General features: G+C 35.2%; 1 pseudogene; it reads left to right on the top strand.

Annotated features, from left to right (window-relative positions):
* The first annotated feature begins 6,663 nt into the window (after positions 1 to 6,663).
* Positions 6,664 to 9,777, top strand: part of LOC107692842 (homeobox protein SIX6-like) — an 11,005-nt pseudogene continuing 7,891 nt past the window's right edge.

A 9,777-nucleotide genomic window follows, 5' to 3' on the forward strand; every position in this document is an offset into this window, starting at 1 on the left:
TCATCTATCTATCTATCTATCTATCTATCTATCAAATATATATAACCGTAAATTGTGTAGTTTATACTCTATCTATCTATCTATCAAATATATATAACCGTAAATTGTGTTGTTTATACTCTATCTATCTATCTATCTATCTATCTATCTAAGATGCTGTTATGATCAGATATCATAGAGGTCAAGAGAAGCCAATCATAGTTTAGATAGATGATAGAAGTTTTTTGTGTATTTTGTTGTGGAAGGGAGGAGGGGATACGGCAACAGTGTGGCATTGATTTGCAAACGAGTTTGTAATTAGTTGTTTGCAATAGGGTATTTATTAGTGTGTGTGTGTTTCACCCCTTAAGCACATTTTTGTGATTGTGTGTCGCTCTTGTCTTGGGTAAATGAGGTGCTCCATGATAAGCAGATAACACTAATTAGTTCTCCACCCATTTACTTGTTAAGTGTGTTTGTGTGGATCTCTAGGCCGAGGTAATACTCCATCCCACCCGCAGCTTCTGCCCGCTGGCCGTGTTAACAGCTCATTTCAGCAGAAATAGCCCAATTTAAGCCTAATTAATTATTCCAAGTGGGGCTCCTTGGCAAAGACTGGAAATAATGTGAAGAGACACTTCATACATGAACTCGGCTTATCCGATCATAACTAAACAAAGACCAGATAATTAATAAGCATATTGTGCATACAATTAGCATTTGATTGCTTTTGTAATTGTTTAATCTGTCTGTATTCACAATCTGTTTGGTCTGGTTCGTTTGCAGAAAAAAACAAAAAATAATGACAGCTACAGCATTTTCATTTATGATAATTAACCTATTACCTTTTATTGATTTCAATTTAATATATGCACATTTGTAAGGTTTTGCATGTTAAATAATGTTTGGAAAAACATTCATTCAAACATTTAAAAAATTGTTTTAATTCATCATTTTATTTGATTAAATTTAGTATTTTAATATAAAAAAATAATGACAGAAATGACAGCTACAGTATTTTTCATTTATGATAATCCAACTATTACTTTTTATTGATATCAATTTAATATTTAAATATTTTTTTAAGGTTTTGCATATTAAAAGTAATTTTAAAAAACAATAACATTAACTTAAACATAATCAACCTTTGAATCAATTAAAAATCAGGACAATTATATGTAATATTTCTTAAACAGCCATAATGTTTTTCTTTTCATTTTTAATTTATTATTTTTTAATTTATGTAAATGTAATATTTTAATGCTATTTAAAATATGACAAATGACAGCTACAGCATTATTAATTTATGATAATCCTTATAACTTTTAATTTATTAAAAAACAATTTTTAAATAAGTTTTGCATTTTAAAACCTCTTTTGAAAAAAACAATAATATTAACTCAATCACTTTAGAACTTTTAAATTAATTAAAACCAATTAAATTTAAAATGTCTAAAACAGCCATAATGTTTTACTTTTAATTTTTATTTTGTTTAAGTTTAATATTTTTTATATTATTTTTAAGGTTTTGCATATTTAACAATATTTTAAAAAACAATAACATGAAACTGTCACACTGAAAACAACTAAACATTTGAATAAATCAAAGGTTCTATAAAAGTGATCATAGAACCTTTGAATTAATTCAAGTTTTAGAAGGACAATTAAATTAAACATTTTCAAATCAGCCATAATGCTTTACAGTTTAAAGGAGAAATGAAAACCACAGAAATGTTGGATTAAAAGCCAATTAATAAAGTTTTACTCTGATCTGCTCCAGCCTCATTCACTGACTGAAGTATCGATCCATAAGTCAATAAGTGACACACTCACGCACACGCACACACACACACACACACACACATCCCATCTTCATCTTATGATTCATCCTCTTGTAGAAGCTTGGGAAGGGTTAAGCAGATTTGGAGTCAGTCTGTTCTCAAAGTGTTAAAACAGATTGGATATGTTTGCGTGCTGTGTGTGTGTGTGTGTGTGCGTGTTAACAGCAGTGTCTGAGAGTCAGATTAATAGAGAAAATGATCTTCACTGAGCTCATTTCTCCCCTTCTTTTGTTATCAATTTGCTCACTTTGTTTTAAATGTTTGTTTTATTTTAATTAGATCACCTCATTTAATACTAAAAATTATATATAAGATAAAATTACATTTTGATAAATCACTAGATTCATTTATTTTTACCTTTAGTGTATATATATATATATATATATATATATATATTCAGTAATACTTTTTACTGCTGGAAAAAACTATATAGTACTTTTTAGTAATAATAGGACTTTTTAGTATTCTCATTTAAGTATTATTAAATAGATTATTATTAAAGTCGTCTATGAGTGCATTAGTGGTGATGAATGGTGATTTATTACAGGTAACAGATGTTAATGGAATAACAAAGGCTTTTGTGCTTCATGACAGCAAACACACAAATCCCTTCATATAATGACAGATCAATGTAGATCTAGACAGATCAGATAAAAGCCTCCAAATCTCGACCTTCACCTGACTGCAACCTTTATTGACCAGTCCGTGTGAAGATTTAACATCACTTGTCCCCAAAGCACGATTAAGACTCCTTTTAAGCCATATGCAGTCTGCAGCCGCTCAGTCAGACACAATACTGTGAGCTCGTCCAGAACTAAAAGATTTCTGCACCCAATGTTTCTTTTGAAGATTCCAATTAGAACATAAAACATAAAAAACTAACAAAAATCCATTCTGATGTGAACTTTAAAAACCCAGAAGGGTCATTCCACAAATCTAGAACTAAAAAAGTGATTTAAAACGAATTTAATAGATATTAAACATCCTATCAGACAAAAAGTGTTAAAAATGCATAAATTAAATGACTATATTTAAAAAGGTTAATGTATGTTGACTGTAAATAATATACCATAAAAATATAAAATAAAGAAGATTCTGTCTATATTCCTATTTCAGGTCTGTGTCTCCTCAATAATGATTCTGATCTTTGTATGAACTTAATACAGAAGATAATGTTATTTGCTAGTTGCACAGCCATCAAAACATTTTTTTAAATGTATTTATTATTATTATGTTTTATTTGATATGTCTGTTGCCTCCCTGACCCCTATTTGCTCTTGTTGGATGTGTTTTTTTATTTTGAAAACAAAAAGATCCTCAAAGAATGATGTTATTATATGTATTTTTAATTAGTATTTAGTATTAGTATTATATTACATCATTTTATAAGGTGGCATTGTGATGGTAACAGGTTTATGTCTTTTTAATAAATTATGTTCACTAAAATATTTGTATGTACATTATTTTGTGTGTGCGTGTGTGTGTGTGTGTGTGTGTGTGTGTGTATATATATATACATATTTCAGATCGTCATTTAGAACCAGACGGTGTCCATTTAGTGTCAGACGGTCACTAACAGTCGGTTCACAACGGTTCTAATCAGCCTCAGCCAGGCATATTTCAACAATAAGGGTATAGTTGCCCATTTGTTTAACCAATTTGTTGACAGATGCTTATGCTAAACCGGATTAATAGTAAAATTGTCTTGTGCCGGACTGATTAATGGCCAGAAGATCTCGAGAGGGGATATTATTGTAATAAGGTGGCCTGAGGTGGTGTTGGGCATCAGGCGCTCAGAGCTGCTCCAGGGTCACAGAGGAGACGGTAGAACCGCGTCCAGATTAATTAAGGAGGTATTAGTCAGTCGGGATTGTGGTGGATTCTGAAGCGATTTAGGCAACATGCATCTCAAAACGTCTCCTCGGACCGGCATGTGATCGTGATTTCCACAGCCTAAGCACCTCGCTCCGATCAAATCCCAATTAAAGACGGTACCACAACACCACAGGCCCTGGTCCATTTACCTTCTGACTGCATGAGCCCATGCGAACAGCACCTGATCAACTCAAACCGCATAAATAATTCTGAACAGGCCACAAATGGTTAGTGCATCTTTCCGTCCTACAAGGATAAATGCAGCAACAACAAAAATAAATGAATAAAAATAAAATGTCAGAACTGCTCAACTATTCAGAGAGAATTGTGAAAATCTACATCGGTTCGATCAAAATTAAAAAAACTTTGAGGACATTTTTCTCAACTCAGTTTTGGCATAGTACAGAGTGTTTTGGTTGTGCCATAATATTTTTAATTATTCGGATTTTTAAATTATGTTTTTACTCATTTTCACCAACAAGGCAGCAGGCAAGCATTACAAATGACTGATTGATAGAAAATTATTAAATATTTATTAATATAATTATAATTATATAATTCAATATAATTTTTAATTATTAAAATTATTGTTATATTTAAAAAAAAAAACAACATTTATTTTATTTATTATTATAATTTATTATAATTTTTTTAATTGTTATATTCTTATTTTATCTAGTTAAGTGACTAGTCTGTTTGTGATCAACCAGAAATGATAGATAGATAGATAGATAGATAGATAGAGACAGAATATAAGCTTATAGTTGATTTTTGTACTTTATAATAATTTAATTATTATAGATGAAACTTGTTATTTTTAAAGAAAAAATGCATGCGTCATATGTGTACAATTTGCAAAATGACCAAAATTCACTTGCATGTTCATCAGTGCCATTGTATCTTTATACGAGCAGACAATTCTAACATAGATGAGACTTGAGTTAAATTTTTCTAACTTTTCAAGTAATTAGACGTGAATAGTGCCATTAAGAACAGTAAGGTGCATCAATTTGAAAGGTTTCATAATCTATTTAACCTTATACTGATGCCATTTCATCACTAATATACTTAAAATATAAGGTTTCAGAAGTGGGTTTTCGAAGCAGTGCCATAGAACTATTTTTGGTCCCTCAAATAGGCTTTCAGTAAACAGTTCTTAAAAAGAACCATTTTTTTCTTAATAGTATTTAGAACGTTTTAATAATCTAAAGAACCTTTTGTTGAATGGAAAAGTTCCATGGATGTTCATGGAACCATCAACACCAACAAAATACCTTCTTTTTCCAAGAGTGTAGTTAAAATTGTGTTAATAATATCATTACAAACTCACATCACTGAGTACTGCATCTTATTCACAGATCAAACTCTATCATGTGTTCTATCACGCACTCACAACTGCAGCTTTTGTGTCTTTTTTCTTAACAAGAAATGCGTTTAAGACGCGGAACCACCGTATCTCTTTACGAACACCTCTTTACGCCAGGCGCGAGTCAAACGAGCGTGGAATAGCTACAGGTGCCAAATGAGCTTCAGTAGAACAACAGTGAACTGATGAGATGTTGTCAGGCCATATGTCAGTAAAACTTCGAAAAACAAACTTTCCTGTCCTGTCAGCAGTTTACTCTGCTCACGGCGCACACTCTTCAACTGTACGCGAATATAAGGCACATCATAAATAAAGCGCGCAAGAAGCTACACTGTAAAAAATTTTTTGTAAAATTTACGGTAAAAAAACGGCAGCTGTGGTTGCCAGAATTTTACCGTAAAAAATATGGTAGCAACGTTTTAGGTTTTACGGTTTTAACTTAAATTTACAGTTAAATACCGTAATTTCATTAACTGATATAATGTTAATATACCAACCTATTGAAGTACTGAAATCTGTTTTGTACCTTTGTAATAGACTAATAATTGTAATACCAAATGCAGGTGGTGATGAGAAAGTCACATGATGAACCAAAGCCCATCACAAGCAGCTTTTAAATAATAACATATATAGAAGCAAAATTATTCTGGCAACCACAGCTGCCAAAATTATTTTGTAGAAACTACAGAATTTTTTTTACAGTGTATGCATACAACGTCTAATTCTGTCATCAGTTAAGTCATGAAATTACCAAAAAGGCGATTAAATCTGTGCATGCATGTATATGCATCACATTTACGTCTCTCAAATGCATGTAGCTATTAAAATATTCTGCAATTCGAGATTACAATAATAAGGAGCAAGCTGATATGCGTATGTATTTTTTATGCGTAATTTAATGCACATAAAAATGCATTAATGCACAAGTAAATGTGAGCACAGTGCACTTGTACTAGAAAATTGCGCTAATTTTTCGTTAATTTGTAAAGTATGAAAACGAAACGAAAATGAAACCATATTTAAATGCATAAAATAACTCCATTTACATTCTGGCATTTATGTGCTGTTGACTTCCGCCCTTTTTCAAAAGAGAACAGGTTTTATTTCCCTTTTCCTTTGTACACAGCTCAACGTAGGTATAAAGAACTGTTGCAATTAATTTAAACATTCACTGTTTACGTTTTCAGAGTTCACTGATTAGGCTATATCAAATTCAGTGAAGGCTGACTAAACTTTGAAGTGCATGTCTCATACAGAACAAGCTTTGGGGGTGTTGAGAACCAGAAGCAAGCAGACTGAGCAATAATGCTATAGTGAGCCTGGAGGTGAGGAATAATACAACAACAACAAAAAAGTACCTCGATTACAATTAAGTACAAATTAATTGTATTCAGTTGCGTTTTAGGCACTAAAGCAGTCCAGTACTTTATAGTCAAACACATGTTTATACTGAAATAGTGAAGATTTCTGTGCCACTCCAGACTGGGTGCTGCTGGCCCCTTCCTGGCCACCCCTATGAACACATCCTGGCTCATCATGCGCTATAAACCCGAACTGTTTTCACTGACTGCATTAGGTTTCCATTTATCCAGCAGAATGAAATAAGTCTCTGTCGGCCTTCCTGACAGTTAATGTGCTCCTCAGTTAGTCTAACAACCCGATCATCCCGTCAGTCCCTCCGCGAACAGCAACCCCCCGCTAAGTGGCTAATGACCGAGGCGTATAATCCCCCTCAAAACAAGCACAAAGATGCTCTTTCAATCTCTCTATAAATAGGCTTGACTTCTGCCGCTCCTCCTTTACTAGAAACGGCACCGCGCACTGGAAGACACCCAGGTCCTACCGAGAAATCAGTCGGTTTAGAGGTACTTTATATAACAGGTGTATGAGTGTTTGTAAAGCTGAAGCAGCGATCAGAAAGACGCGTCCGGTGGATCCAGTCGCTCGCGCGCAATGGTGATATAAACAGACGCGCCCAACTCAAACCTAAAACCAGACAGACGAACCTAGTCATGTTTCCTCTGCCGATGTTCACACCTGAGCAGGTGGCTCGAGTCTGCGAGAATCTGGAGGAGACTGGAGATATGGAGCGCTTGGGTCGCTTCCTCTGGTCGCTGCCCGCCGCGGTGCCCGGTTCGGCCGGCGAACTCCTCAACCGGCACGAGTCGGTGATGCGCGCCCGCGCTCTCGTCGCCTTCCACAGCGGGAACTTCGAGGCTCTCTATCAGATCCTGCAGAGCCACCGCTTCACTCGGGAGTCCCACGCCAAGCTGCAGGACCTGTGGCTGGACGCGCACTACCGCGAGGCGGAGCGCCTGCGGGGGAGGCCGCTGGGCCCGGTGGAGAAGTACCGCATCCGGAAGAAGTTCCCCCTTCCTCGGACCATCTGGGACGGCGAGCAGAAGACGCACTGCTGAGGGTACAAAATGTGTGACTGGGCCGTACTCTTTTTTTTTTTACTAATATATCTTTAAGGTATGCATCCTTTATGGGTAAAAATTGTCCAAAAGTGTGCCTTTTGAAAAGCAGTGACAGCTTTTGTACCTTTTTTTCTGAGTATAAAATTATTAAAGACTGAAGGGAGGATATTTTGGACACACCCACTCATTATGACTACTTGCCACATTTTAAAATAATATTAGTCATAAAAGCTTTGAAATAGCACAGATAGAAATTATGCACTGGGTTATGCAGTGGCCATAAATGTTAAACAAATTCAAACTCTCATATTTTATCTTCTTCGAAGTCAAATAGCTTAATGAGCTGCATCCTCAGATGCTTTTTAATCAAGCTTGATTAGCCAAGTAAAGGATGTTTTTCCTTTACTCATGTATTTAAACGAAACACACACACACACACACATATATATATATATATATACTCACACACACACACACACACACACACACACACACACATATAAGTATATATATACAATTTTAACTTAAATTAAACAGTTACAAAGAAACAGCAAGTAACATTGAAATAAACAAGAAATTTGAAGCAGAAAGACTGAAAGTGTTTTCTTTTAGTGTTTTTAAAAAATATTTTTTACAGTGTAACTCTAAGTCTAAAAAAACTCTAAAGTCTAAAAAACAAAAGCATGCTGAATATGCAAAACTTAAGAAAAATGGACACATTCAGTAGTAAAGTTCACATGAAATCAGGCTTCGTATCTGATTGTTTGTGCACTAAATTATTTTGTCATCTAAAAAAACAAATTTGCTTCTTGTAAAAATCGACATAAACTTGCTCCAGTCAAAAATATAATTTAATGTGACTGATTCAACCTGAATACATTAGTTTACGACAAACAAAGTCATTTTAAGAGTCTGATAAAGTAGAAATAGCTCTACATTTTCACATTTAAAGTGAATTTAAACAGTCGCAGTGCAAACAAATAAGGACTTAATTACACTGCATTCTTCATGCAACAATGCAAACATGGCATTAATCTCCAGCAGCTATACCAGCATGCCGAGCGTCTCAATGCTGCTCCTGCAGGCTCACTGTATGGAGCGCACAGACTCTCCCGGCTCATTGAGACGCCGCCGTCGCTTCTTAAGCCTCTTGAGCCGAGGACCACCTGTGGCATTTAAGCTCTCATTCCGCATGATGACTTTCTACCTTTTCACCCTGTTGCAGACGCTAGTGGCCAGATTAACTCACAGCTAAACTGCTTTGCAAAGCCCTCATAACGATTCTCTGAGTCCGTGATTGTTTTTGCAGTCTGGCCGAATGTGAATCGAAACGGAAAGTGGATTATGAAGTGGTCTATGTGCTGGTTCACTTCACAAAGGTGGAAATGCAGGAAATGAAGCTTAATCACTGCAGCAGACAGTAAATGAGATAAGACGGCTAGCGCTATACGTATCTGATCTCTAGCACTTTAACACACAAACCAGGATTGACTTCAGAAGGCCTGATCCCAGAACAGTGCTTTAAGCCTAATAACAACTTTTGCCCTTCTTAGCTTGGATTTCCAAGGACATCATGATGAAATGTCGACTACTGCACGACTACAAGTATATAGTGAAGCTAATTGTAACAAATCAACACTATAAACAGTGCAAATGAAGAAAAGTTGATTTTTGACTCGAATCCTCTTTAGCACCCAGATAACAACGTTTCTCCAAGTTATAGTGATCTATAAATGCATCCGACCCTGCAGACTGATTATTTTAAATGTGCTTTAAAAAGATATAATCCTTCTTGATCTTTTTAAGACTTTTTCAACAGCGAATCCGACATTAAAGGCACAATACGTACGACTTTTTATTAAAATATCCAAAAACCACTAGAACAGTTTTATATATTTTGCTGACTTGTGTACTTACATTATCCCAAATGTTTCGAAGAATGTTTAAATCCAGAGAAATAAGCAATTTTAACTAGTGACACGCACCGTGTCCATAGTGTCATTGTGTTGCCTGCTAATGACGTCATAACCCCTCGATTTCCGGTTTTGTTTTGTAGAAAACATGGAAACACCAAAGACGCGTTTTAATAGACCGGTGACGACCGAACAGAGTAGCATTATAACAGAACGTTCAAATGTATCTAGTGAGATAAAACAGCGCTGCTTTACCCTACATACACACGACCAGAAGCAGCGGAAGCAGTCGACTGTGGCATAATAAAAGCTCCGCTGCTTTACCCCACATACACACGACCAGAAGCAGCAGAAGCAGCCGACTGTGGCATAATAAAAGCTCC

The sequence above is a fragment of the Sinocyclocheilus anshuiensis genome, unplaced genomic scaffold (genome assembly GCF_001515605.1).
Source record: "Sinocyclocheilus anshuiensis isolate Anshui unplaced genomic scaffold, SAMN03320099.WGS_v1.1 scaffold674, whole genome shotgun sequence".
Classification (NCBI taxonomy): Eukaryota; Metazoa; Chordata; class Actinopteri; order Cypriniformes; family Cyprinidae; genus Sinocyclocheilus; species Sinocyclocheilus anshuiensis.